Below are 14,367 nucleotides of genomic sequence, written 5' to 3'. Positions count from 1 at the left end.
ACATACATGTATGTGTTTAAATGCAAACTAATAGAGGATGTTTTAAGAAATAGTAATACAGTTAAATTTGATTACTGCTAAGCTTATACAATGTAATTATATTCATATTGTCAAAACATATGTATATAAACTGAGGAATAGATGGTACTTTTCATGTAACAGATAAAAACATCATGTTTCACAACATTACCAAATTAAATCACACAAAAAATATAAGCAAAAACATCAGGTTCTATGCAAAGGGAGATAACAACAAAGCACATGAGGAAAACCAAAATAACCTAAAAACAACGTACTGTACGATACAGCCAGGCAGTGAATTTTAAGTGGTTAGTAAAAACACCTTCCTCAAATTTCTCTCAAAATAAGTTCCCTTGAGTCTTATGTGTGAATTTTTTTAACAAATTTCCTTTTCCTCTTTAAAATACAAATGCTAATTCTCTTCTCTACCTACTTGGCTAAGCACTTTCTTTGGCAACAACTGTTGAGACAATCTTATTTTATTAGTTCTCTATTGAAAATGTTGTTCAATAAGAATTTCAAAGCATGAGTGATATGGTTAACATGACTGATACATAATTTTCCTCTCCCAAATACTCTTATTGGAAATTATGGGGAAAACTACATAACATAGTCAATACCATTGATGTTATATTGGCTGTGTGTGAAGGGATTACAGACCATGCTACCACAGAATGCAGCACCTTGACTTTGAGGAAATAGGAGGAGCAACCATAAAACTAGAAAGGATTCCCATGTCCCTGTTCCCCTCAACTGGGCTATCAAACACAATGGGCTTTCCCCTGAAAACAGATCCCATGACTCCCATTCCAGAAGCAGGTATTCAGTTATGTCTCTACATTGAGAAAAGAGCAAGGGCATAAAGGGATGCCAAAAAGAATTTGAAACATCTGGCCCAACAGAACCTGCTTAAGACACAGCCTGCTCAGTTCATCACCATTAGATCATATGCCCCTTAGTCCAATCAGTGTACTTCACAGCTATCCACTTCTTCAGACTCAGTGTACAAGGTACACTTTATTTCTTTGGATCTTTGTCATGGAAAGCTCAGATTAAATTTGTATACTGTTGTTTGTCAATCTGTTCTTCTGTTTATGAGTACAAATCAGGAGAGAGAGATTGTATTTTCTATCCTACAAAGCACTATACTACAACTTGGTTTAAAAAAAGAAGCTTAGTTATTCCTTGTAAATTTTCAAGTTAAAAGAAAATGTACTTCAGCAAGTTTCGGTATTTTTTTCTTCATTTAAAAAATAGACAAGATACCTTATAGACAATAAAAATCACAATTTGATCAGTGGCAAATTCTAAATAAGTATTTGTTAAAATATGCTTAAGACTTTTCTACAAATACCCAAATATATATTTAAAGCCTGAATCCCTTTTATCTTGCTCTAGGACTTCAGTGGCCATATGGATGGTTAGGTGTTTCTTGTCCTTGTTTCTCCCCATTGTTAGGGTAAAGGACTTTCCTGACTTGGAGGTGCTCAAAAGTTCTCCTGTGGAAAGCTTGATCATCAATATGACAGGACTGGGAGGTGGGGCCTAAAGAGAGGTGGTTGGGTCACGAGGGCAGAGCACTAGTGAATGGATTAAAGTTGTCACTGGGGAATGGATTACTTAGCAGGAAAGTGACGTGTATTAAAAGCCAGTCTTCTCTCCATGCTGCTTTGCACATCTTGCACACATTGGCTTGGCATCTCATCTTCCACTGACACCACAGAGGCCCTCACCAGACACTGCCAATAAGCCCTGGAACTTTCCTGTCTCCAGAACCAGAAGCTAAGTGAATTTATTTTCTTCATAAATTACCCTGTCTTTAATATTTTGTTATAACAGAAAACAGACTGAGAAAACACTTTAGTAAGAGAAAATATTTAAAGATGTATTATTCTAGAAAATGGTATGAAACAAAATGTTATCTTAAAGAAACCACTACAAAACTCCTTGGGATTTTTTTTAACCTAAAACAGAAGCCAGAGCCATCACAGAATTGCAAAATGATTCTGTACCTCTTTTTGTTGGCCACATCTATTTCTCTTGTATAGCTCCATTACACTGCAGAGTTTAAATGTATCTTGTTCTCAAACATCAAGTGGATAGAAATAGTTTAGATAGAATCAGAACTGTCATTCTAGTTTGTAGCTTAACTAGCGAGCACTGACCAAATAGAAAGAAAAATCACCTTTCTCTACTCAATATTAATCACAGAAGAAAAATATACTTCCTTCTCTAAACTTGCTAGGGAAGACAAAGTGTTTAACAAATATGAATTAGTTTCTCAGAAATAAGAGAAGATCATAAAAAGGATGTGGTTTGCCTCTGTAAAAAAATTATTTATTTATTTGAACAGCAGGGTGACAGAGAGGGAGGCAGAGAGAGACAGTCATATAGAGACAGGTACATTGAGATACCAATTTTCACCCAATGGTTCACTCACTCACTACCTACAAAATCCAGTACTGGGCCAGGTTGAAGATAAGAAACTGAAAATCTATCCCAGGCTCTCATATGGGTGGCACCTATCTAAGTACTTGAGCCATCATCTGTCTCCAAGGCATATTAAGCACGGAACTGAATTTAAAGTGGAGTAACTGGGACCAGACCTGGTACTCTGATAGGGGATGCAAGCCTGCCATGCAGTAACACAACCCACTGTGCCACAACCACCACCTACTTTGCCCCTTTTTGACTTCTGCACTGTTATAATTTCCATCATTCGCAGGAAAATCATCTGGACTTTCACAGCTAATCAATGCATCAATGGCAGAATTGAAATTGTGCTTCCAGAGGTCCACATCAGGTTTTCTCAATTAGGACCTGAAGCTGAAATCTAAGCCGAGTATAGCCCCAAGAGTGTATTCCACATTTTCTTAATTCTGAGCCAGTATTTTCTTTGAGAGGTATCCCACTGGGAATAGTGGTGGCTAAGCCTGGCGGGGAAGTTGCTGTGCTATGTCTGTCTTGTGGATATTACAGGCGTTTGCTTTCAGACAGGCCTCTTATATTAGCTATAACTATATTACCCCACTGTTGCTGATGAATCCTGATAGGCTGCATCTATGCTTCACTTTAATTTCACCCCTTTAGTGAGTTCCACTTCATTTGAATACTATCTATGTAGTATGCACCTTTCTTAATTAAGGTAATAGATAATTCTTAAGTTCTTTCCTATTTCCATCATTGAAAACATGCTGGTTTTATCTTGCCCATGTCTTATACTATACTTAGAAACCCTACTGTGTTAGAATCCACAAGCAGCTTTGTTTGGCTTTATTTCTTGTACCTGTAATCATCTCTCCTGGACTGAAATAAAGGAAGTGTTCACGTAGGCACACACAAAGAAACGAAACAGATAGAGCTTGTTACATCATCACCCCTGAGAAGCGCTGTTTGTACTCACTGCAAAAAAGGCTATTGTCCCAATCTATTGCTACAACTTAAAAGCAAATGCATCAGTACTGTGGGAAGTGCAGAAATAGATCCCTGTAATTCAGTGATGTGCCATCTATTAAGGAAGCCTTTCCATGGGCTTTGGAAGCACAGAGAACCAAAACAACCTTTCTAGTCATTGCTCAGATATCATGAATCTATCATGTCAAGAATAATGAAACAGTAAACACAAAAGGAATTGAAAAAAACATACACGGCTTTCATTCCATTCATTCAGCTTCCCTTACATTGGTCACAGGAAGAATGAAAAAAAGATAGACTCATCCTGCTACACACTACGAATGGGTAGAATATGAACAAGTAACAGCATGTAATCTACTAATGGGCAGAAAGCATAACACTGTTGTTTCCTATGAATTTGATAATGAAATATTTTCAAATATATAGAATATGCACATGAGACATTTAAATAATTTGAAAAAAAAGTCTGCATGTTTTCTTTCTTGTATTTTATCGATATATTTGACCTTATTAGGGATGATGAAAAATTTATCTAATGAACATTAAATGTGTTAGTGATCATAAAAACAGTGGCATCCTAGCTTTATGTATTTAATGAACATATGCAAGATATCCCAGACATTCTGAGATCTGTAACTGGCACTCTTTTGGATTAAATTTAATTCTTTATTATATTTTACTTTCATGTTTTATAAATATCATAATTATCTAAATAACTCATTAAAATCCAGGATACTGTATCAAGATAACATTTTTTTCTTTCTGCTTTAAATTTAACATTTTAATTCTATATATTTGAACTGGTAATCATATCCTATTATCTCCATATCTCTACCTACCCAAATTAATACCTATGTCTTGTCAATCATTATTCAATCTTCTTGCTACATAAGACCTATGGCAAGAAATTTTTTTGTGATTTACAACCCTTATCTTATTCCATTAATTTTTGCATCTTCAATTTCAGTTCCTGGCTGCCTCCCAACTCTAACTAAATTGTTTTAAGATGACTATCGGATATCTAGGTACTCATTATTTCTGGAAGCTGTCTCCTACCTTTCAACCTTTATATGATATATACAGCTGTCAAAAACCTGGATGTAATCCCAGGCATTGAGCTTTCTGCTAAGAAACATATTAAGGTTGTCACTGAGATATTTCTTGTGAAAAGAATGAAGGGATTCTGAATAATGGTCACAATCTCAATCAAAATCTTTCTAAGTTTTATTGTACTCATAAATAACAGGGAAGAATGCTATGCTTATGCTCTGAGGTCAGCGAGAATATACTTTTTCATAACCTATTACGGCTACAGTACAGGAACTGCCACTGTCATTCATTTACAGCACAATTTTAATGGATAGTCTCAATAAGCATAAAATTAAGAAGAGACTGGATTATCTAAAAACTGAAAACATATCGAAACAAATGTCAAATTCATTTACATTCTTTAAGGTTTTTCGTTGTTGTTCTTTGTGAGTTGGTAAAGGCAAAGGCAGCTATTTAAAAATAACATGGCATAGTTTTGTGTTTCCATTTTTGATAGAAAATTCAGAATGTGAATCAGTATTCACATTGGCTCTAATTTTAGGTATCTGGTAACACCTAATGCTCATTCAGATAACTGTTATGTGATTATTTATTTCCTCTTTGATCTTTAACTTTTAAAGTTGTTTGAAATCCCATGAGGATTTTGTCAAACATCCTACTGATGAACCATTCTTATTCTCATCCATTTTATCCCTCACAGAGACTTTTGATTGACCAACCAACCTGTCTTATGAAATCCCGACAATCAAAACTAAACTAATTTGGTATGTTTTAAAACAATGATATTGTTGTTGTAGTTTTGAATCATTTATTCCAGTAATGAAAATGTTACACCTAATACCAGCAATTAATAACAAGAAATTCTTAGCCATAAGTAATGAAATCACATTGGTTTAATATGTGTTTTTCCAACCATGGTGTGAAAAACTTCATCCCTGCTCACTTCACCTACTGTTTCCTCAAGTGCATCCAGATTTTTTAAAATCCTCATCCAGAGAAATGTTGCTCTAATTCAAAATAGATTGTGGCACTTTGAATCTGAAGGGACATGATGACATAGTAGCCTAATTCTCCAAATCAGAAATGAGAAAAATGTCCTCTCAAATATCCTAGAGCCATCCAGATAAAAACCAGAACTAGAATCCAAGTATTAGGGCCAGTGCTGTGGCATAGTGGGTAAAGCTGCCACCTGCAGTGCTGGCATCCCATATGAGCACTGGTTCAAGATCCAGCTGCTCCACTCCCCATCCAGCTCTCTGCTATGGCCTGGGAAAGCAGTAGAAGATGGCCCAAGTCCTTGGGACCCTGCATCCACATGGGAGACCTGTAGGAAACTCCTGGCACCTGGCTTCAGATCAGTGAAGTTCCAGCTGTTGTGGCCAACTGGGGAGTGAACCAGCAGATGGAAGACCTTTGTCTCTCTCCACCTCTCCTTGTCTCTTTGTGTAACTCTGCCTTTCAAATAAATAAATAAATCTTAAAAAATAGAATGCAAGTATTTTTCCTTTTCATCTCATGCTCTCCTTTCAACTATACTAAAGACACAAGCCAACACCTACCAAAAAGTCTTTCTATATTGGAAAACTCATATGTAACAAAACTGTTATCTGAGGTATACATATTTACTTATCTTTATTTTATTGAGGTATATATGATACAAATGATATATGAGTGTTATACATAATCTGAAAACACTTATAGATATGCTTAAATATATATTATGAATAATTTGTAACATTAAATGATTTACAATTAAGTGTATTTTATTAAGATCATAATTTGTACAAAAAGTAGAGATCTTGTCAGCTTTACAATGTCTTCTTATAGTGAATAATTGGGCTTGTTTCACCCAAATCTTTGAAATTATTAATTTTCTCATCAGTACAAGGAAACACCTCTGGGGCTGATCCTGTGTAATAAAAAATAAATGCTTGGCAGTTAATAATTGGATAAAATATAATAATATAAATGTTCATTCAGTCATGCATTCTTTCAATCCAGAGATAAATTTAGGTATGTAAATTCCAGTTGTTATTGTTAGGTAATGGAAAAAATAGTAGAAGGCAGTACTGACACAAAGGATTATAGTAGGACAGTTAAATCTTGATCAAGTCATGGTGAAATAATTATTTTCAAACTGTGACAAATTCGATGATGGTTAAGTATTATGTGCTCAAGGTCAGTGACCACAGAGATCTGTGGTTTAAGTTTAGAAAAGCTTATCCTTGGAGAGCACTGCTCGAGCCAGCATTCAAATGATGGGTGTAAGAGGTTCATTTTAGGCTAGAGTGGGAATCTGCAGCAGTGGAAGGGTGCTGACTTCCAGACTGCAAGTCGGTTTGGAAAGAACCCTGGGCGGGCTTGTGAAGGGAGTAGCTTGCTGTAAACCAATCTGAGTGAGAAAACTTAGATGAAGAAGCAAACACGGGCAGAGACCAGATCATCAGAGCCACCCAGGCATGTTCAAGATTTTTTCCCCTTTATGCCAAGAGAAAATGGAAGCCAACAGAGTGGTTGTTTTAGTTGAAAATTTAAGGATGGTTTTGTTGTAAGAGATTCTTTCAGTTGTATTATACAGAGAAGATTACAGGGGCATAACGTTAAAGGGGAAAGTTACTGCAACAGTATATGGGGAAAATGTCAGTAGCCCTGGCTTAAGCAACATCAGAGGAGAGGATATGAAGCCAACAGCAAAGGAGTTTAGAAATAACATATCATGGATGTAACAGATGGGGTTTTGTGATGAATTAAATGAGAATGAATCAAAGGAGAGGGTTTAGTGATCACACCACAGTACTGATAGTCTCAATGGAAAATGGCCTCTAATTCATTAAGGAAAACCAGAGAACAACCAGTTACAGATAGGAAGATGGATATCACGAGTTTTGTTTGGGAAGTATAAAGGTGGAAGATTTGCCTAAGGGTAGATTTCATTATTTGTATTTTTTTTTTTTTTGACAGGCAGAGTGGACAGTGAGAGAGAGAGAGAGACAGAGAGAAAGGTCTTCCTTTGCTGTTGGTTCACCCTCCAATGGCCGCCGCGGCCAGCGCGCTGCGGCTGGTGCACCACACTGATCTGAAGGCAGGAGCCAGGTGCTTCTCCTGGTCTCCCATGGGGTGCAGGGCCCAAGCACTTGAGCCATCCTCCACTGCACTCCCGGGCCACAGCAGAGAGCTGGCCTGGAAGAGGGGCAACCGGGACAGAATCCAGCACCCCGACCGGGACTAGAACCTGGTGTGCCGGCGCAGCAAGGCGGAGGATTAGCCTAGTGAGCCACGGCGCCGGCCTCATTATTTGTATTTCAACTTTGGTGGTACAGTGGCTTTAGTATCACACGCTATCATTTAAAGTTCTTTTTTACCTAAGAAACTGTGAGGCTTCTAGTAAATCACTTAGATCCTTTGAACTTCAGTTGTCTCATCAATATTATGAAAACAGTCAAGATCAGATTACCTGCATCAAAGGATGGTTAAAAGGTCAAAGAGATATGGATGTGCAAATCCTTTGAAAATCACAAACTTTATAATGATACATGTTTTTCTATAGTTTCTAGCTGTCTCTGAAAGTGTAGGATATTATGGGAGTCCCCAAAATGATCATAGGTATGGCAGGAGCTTCATGTAGAAGTTAAAAGGCAAATTTTTTATTTGACAGGCATAGTTAGACAGTGAGAGAGAGAGACAGAGAGAAAGGTCTTCCTTCCGTTGGTTCACTCCATAAATGGCCACTATGGCCCGTGTGCTGCACCGATCCGAAGCCAGGAGCCAGGTGCTTCCTCCTGGTCTCCCGTGTGGGTGCAGGGCCCAAGCACTTGGGCCATCCTCCGCTGCCTTTCCGGGCCACAGCAGAGAGCTGGAGAGGAAGAGGAGCATCCAGGACAGAACTGGCGCCCCAACTGGGACTAGAACCCGGGGTGCTGGCGCTGCAGGCGGAGGATTAGAAAAGGCGTATTTTTTAATCAGCATCTTAGATAAGAGTGTCCATGCAAGTTCCTGCTCTGCTTCAGATTTAGCTTCCTGCTAAAGCACATATTGGGAAGTAGCAGATGAAGTCTTAAGTACTTTGGCCCCTGCCATCTAATGGCAGACCTGGATTGAGTTCCTGGATTCTGGTTTCAGCCTGGAAAAGCCTCTGCTATTGTAGATATTGGAGAGTAACCAATGGATGTAAGATCTTTCTTTGTGTGTCTCTTTCTCTAAAACTCTGCCTTTCAAATAAAATAAAAATTAAAAGTATTTTAAAAGATCATTGAAAATGTGTACTATGAAAGAAACTGCATGGTTTTCAAAATTTTTGCAGGGAAATAAACTAATCATTTAATTCCATTTTTCCCTGAAGTTTATAACTATGTTAACACTGAAAGGCAAGACAAGCATATTCCTGGACATCAATTCCTCAACATGAATTCACAAATTTAACTTCATTTATAATGTTCACAAGAAAACTATTATCATAAAAAAAAACAAATATTCTTCAGATTCTTAAATATCCCACAAAAGCAAATCCCCACAGGGCACCTTTGTAACATACTATATGAAAGGATATCCCCCCACATATTAATTATTGGTAATATTTATTGGGATCTTTTAAATGTAAAAGACAGTTTTAATTCACATTTACAAATATTGATCTGTTTTATCTGTAAAATGACCATAAAATTTTCTTATTTTTAATCTGCAATTTACTGAGGCATACAGAATTTATACATCTAGCTTAAGGTTGAAGAGCTAATAAGTGACAAAAAAATGTCTAGAGGCAACATTCATACCATAATGTTAAGTTCTGAGCTTAATTCTACAGCATCACTTCAGGGCAATAAGAGCTACAATATTGTATTTATCTGAAGCAAATTGGATATAGCATGAAATCCTTTTGCTAACGGGTGAGACAGTAAGTTAACCTCCTTAAGCAGATTGACCACCACAACCATTAATAAATGAGTCATATTCACTTCTGAATAAACCCTTAAAAGGGAGAGACTGGAAATAATGTGAAATTTTGAATAAACATGTCAGTTTACTTCTAACAATAGTCAACAATGTTTTCTATTCACAATAACAAATGTATTAAAGGCATTATATCTGACATGGTTCTAGCAGGAATATGTTTATGGCAGACTTGAGTGCTTAAAATCCTTCATTAGTTTATTAGAATGTTGAAGGCTTGTTCTTTAATTATCTCACAGTGGTAGTAACCCTGTTCTGTGGATCATCTTTACATATAGAGAAAACAAAGAAGAGATTACAATTAAGTTTTAGATGCTGTTGCTCAGGGAAATCTTCAACCAAGATATAAGAGAACCTAATGGAGTTTAATTGACATGTTAATTATATACAATTTATTACTTTGACAATTACTTTTTACTGTCATAAAATCACATCCACTTATAACTACTAAAAGTGATGATGTCTTGAACTTCTTATAAGGAAAAGTTATCCTTAGCAATTTAGTGCTTTGAAAGAAGCAAGTTGACATTCATGCATGTCTTGGCATATAAAAAAAAGAGATGCCCAGAAGACATCCAGCCAATTTCAGGATCACTATATTTGCTTGCTTTCCATTTTTATCTTCATTAAATAAAAGGTTTAAGAAGGTCAAATGGGGGAGGGTACTGGCAAAGTATATTAAAGTCCCTTAAGAAAGAATCACCAACACCTTTTTAAAGGTCAGACGAGCTATTACATTTTGACTTAGTTTTGATTTAGAGGTAGAATAAAAATCTGATAAAATAGTCAAAGGCCAGAGTGAAAATAAAAAGCTGTAAGTTGTGGGAGAGGGAGAGAGAGGAAGAGAAAGAATATGAACATAGAAAAATCTAAACTAGAAATAAAATTGGAAGAGCAGAAAGAAATGAAAACATAAGAAAAAAATGAAATTTCTACCAAATGTGTATAAACTATCATTCTGATTGACCAATCATTAGTGCTTATGGAACAATCTTAAACACTATAAACTACTAGAATATTGAACAACATCCTTGAAGGACTTGCACACTCACAATTAAACTAAACAAGTCAGCCATAATTCTGGTCTTACTGCTATATCATAAAAATGTCTTCCTCTGTCTCTACAAGCATAGTCATCACAGGACTTATTAGATTACACTTTCAGTTATGTGTTGCTTTGTTGGAGTTATTATTTACTGTCCAGATGGTACTTTTTAAATAATTAGAAGGAAAATGTCTACTATTTTTGGCCAATGCACAATACTGTTTTAGAATAAGCTTAAATTTAAGCCAAGTCCCTTCCCTTCCAGAGCAACTAGGACATTGTGCTGCATGAGGAACTGAATGCTCTTCTGAATATTCTAATTTCAAATATCATTGCACTGTATAACTTTTCAAGGACAAGGAAAAATAAATGGTGCACACATTATCAAAATTTAATAATGTGTTCTTGAAATGTTCACAGTATGGCAACTCATTAAGAACTAATATTCCAGAGGCTTGAAACCAATGATGTCTCATTTCACTCACCAAAAACCTATTGAGGAATTATTATAATCACTGTTTCTACAGATGGAAAGGATGAGTTTATAAAGCTACATGAAAGTCCAAATTGATAAGAGAGAGTGTGAATCATATGGAAGCAAGAGGGTGGCCTAGGTCCTGTTGTGTTGTTTTCTTCTCCATAAAAAATTAGGAAACACATTAGGTTAATAGGAGCACAAATGTTCCTGTGTGCGCACACACAACACAGAGATTCAAGAGGTAAACATGCACACTCAAAAAAAACAAAGTCATCAGAAGGTAAATGCAAACTTTTAGGAAACATTTTTTTTTAAGTTTTTCAGTAGAGGTAAATTCTTTTGTTGTTTTTCCTCACATTCAGAAACTAACTCATTTAATTTCAGCCTGAAACTTATTTTCGGCACTATACCAAGAGATAGTTTAATAATTTCCAAGCACGATAAGCAAGTCTTCTTAGGTGTTGAAATATGAACACATAACTACTGTCCTCTTGCATTACTAATAAAGTAGTGGTCTCATATGGCTATCCCAGGGAGTGTAAAATGAAATACATATTCATATATCCTCTATTTACTAATTTATAAGGCAGGCATTGAATATTTAATAACTGTATGAATTAATAGAAAAGCTATAATGTCAACAAAATGGATAGGTTATGCTTGAACTACTCTTCATGCGCTTCTCTCTCTCACAGCTATCTATCTGCCAGAGATGTAGCAGATAAGGATTAAGATTTTAAAAGGACTTAACATTTCCTTCAACTGAAGAGTCTCTAATAAAAATCAAGTATCCTATATGCAAGATTTCCATGACAGAACAATCCAACATGTTGAATTACTTGATAGGGAATCTATGGAAATGGGTGATAATGTGTCTTAAAAAGTCAAACACCATCTGGTTTTACCCCTAAAAGAAATTCTAAAACAAAGTTCAGATAGCTCTTATAATGATAGGATCAATGATATGGGCACCTTCCTGAGGAGTCTGGCTTGTGGGAGTGGGAAACAACCTTGGTAAAAGATGCAAAGGACAAGAAGTAGAGAACAGAAACCATATGCTTGATACACGTTTTCTGTAAATGTCTAAAGATTTAAATCAAAATGGGAAGACTGCCGCTGAACATTTCGCATTGTACCTCTGAGTGGGGCATCTGTGTGCCTACGGCTCTCCACTCCACACCACAGATTTATTTGCCATGTTTGACTCTCAGAAGATTCCTATCTGTGATTCATTTTCCCCTTCAAGTGCTCTGCAGAAAACGAAATTCTCTTTCACTTGCTACAGAAAGTTTTTATCAACAATAACACCACAGTACAGAGATTATTGCTTTCAGCTGCATGGGCAGATGTAGGCACACTCATGTCTAACTTGCTAATTGAATAGATCTATAAATTATCTATGAGTCACAAATAGACATTCTGCAAAAGAAGTAAATGGCATGCCTGAATTAGCTTTCCTATTCCCCTCAATCTCTTACATTTTTAAACTGTTCTTCGTATCCTAGTAGCATTTTATGTGCTGTTACTCTGTTTTTCACTTTATTTTTCTCTCTCCAGTAGTTTTTATTTTAAAAAAATACATTCATTTTCCTTGGTTTTGTAACTTTTCTTAAAGTTTAAACTTGCTTCTTTTTAAATTTATGTTAAAATCACTGTCACAGAAAATATTTGCTGAATATGCATGTGTGTGTTTGATAGTTAATTAAGAACCTTGACTAAAACAATGTTCTATGTTTCAATTATGCGCTGGTCATACTTTTGGTAAAATATTCTGGGAGACAAATATTGTTCCCACTTGGGGACTGAATTTACATTTTTGCTGATATTCAATTATCCTTTCCTATTTAAACTCCAATGTTAAATAAATAAAAGTCTTGTTTGAAATTCAGAAAGTCATAGGAAAATGGTTTATGTGGGGAAACTAAGGTATAGAGATTGGACGAACATGTCAAGTTTTATTATTGTTAGGTAGAAGTGAATACACTACGTACACAAACTTTCTTCATTGCCTCCATGAGTGGACTGGTGACCTGAAGAATATGATTTGAGGAGAGGTTTAAAAGCACTGAGGCAAGGAAGGGTTGATGGTTCCTCTTGTGTGCTACCAAATTTCAATCTTGACTGTATTATATAATCTAAAATATCTTTAAAATGTTACTAGAATTATCAAAGGAGTAAAAGTCTATAGCATATACTGCTCATAAAGTCAGAAAATGCACATATGTATTCACACACATGCGTATATATATGATATATATGTATATATAGTATACATTAAAACAAGTTTTTTAAAAATAATTAATTTAAAAGGCAAAAAAATGACAGAAAAACAGAGAAATATCTTTCATTCACTAATCCAATCCCTTCCCTAATTCTTGCAACAGCTGGGGCTAGTCCAGGACTAAGCCAAAAGCCCAGAAATACATTCAGGTCTCCCACATGAGTGTCAGGGACCCAAGCACGTGGGCCATCATCCTCTGCCTTTCCAGGTGCATTAGTAGGAGCTGGATCAGAAGTGGAGTAGTTGAGGCTCAAACCAACCTCCAAAATACGATGTGGATTCCCCAAATGACATCTTAAAAACCTGCTGCACCACACAGCTACCACTAACATGTAAACTGTACCTGGAAAGTTAGCATTGTATTCAAAAGAAGACTTCAGAGATCCACTCCGGAGAGGTGATAAGTCTTGAAGATAAAGGTGAGATGGAGTCACAAATGGAAAAGTAAAAATGATCTTAAAGGTCAAACCCATAAGTAGTGTTGCTCTTGCAATAAATTAAGGAATGCATACCTGAGTGTCCAAGGCATGTCTAGTATGGATATCCTGTAAGAAGTTTATAGAAATGATGCAGGACTTATGTCAGGTATTAAATCTCTCTTGGGTTCTGAACTACGGCTTCCCAGGAATGGGCTGAAAAACATTTGAAAACGTTTATAAGGGATCCAGTGTATGGAGGTGGGGGTTGAAACCACCAGGCAATCTGCCTTGTAACAGTTCAGTCATTAGAGACATTGAAGGAGCCTGATATCTTCAGGACACTGTAATCTTAATATGACTCACTGACTCTTATCACTCATTGCTTTAAGGATCCTGAAAAAGTCTAGACGAGGACTTAAGGTAGCAGAGTGTATTCAGTTGTGTCCTCCATAAAGCAGATGTTTGCCTGGAATCAGAAACAAGAAGGGATAGTTGAAGTAATAACTATAAAAGGAGAGTGGCAAAAAGAATAGGCAGGCAATATTTCAGTCTGTGATGCAGGTCTGATGTATGTGAGCATTATAATGGGATGGAAGAAGACTGAGTAAGAAATGCCTCATTCTCTCAAGTAGCGCTAATAAAGCTCCTCTCCCCGCTACTAACAGGTACCTTAGGTGCAATGATTGTTTACATAATGGTTGTCATGGATCAG

Source organism: Oryctolagus cuniculus, chromosome 1 (assembly GCF_964237555.1).
Source record: "Oryctolagus cuniculus chromosome 1, mOryCun1.1, whole genome shotgun sequence".
Classification (NCBI taxonomy): Eukaryota; Metazoa; Chordata; class Mammalia; order Lagomorpha; family Leporidae; genus Oryctolagus; species Oryctolagus cuniculus.
Note: the sequence above shows the minus strand (reverse complement) of the source record.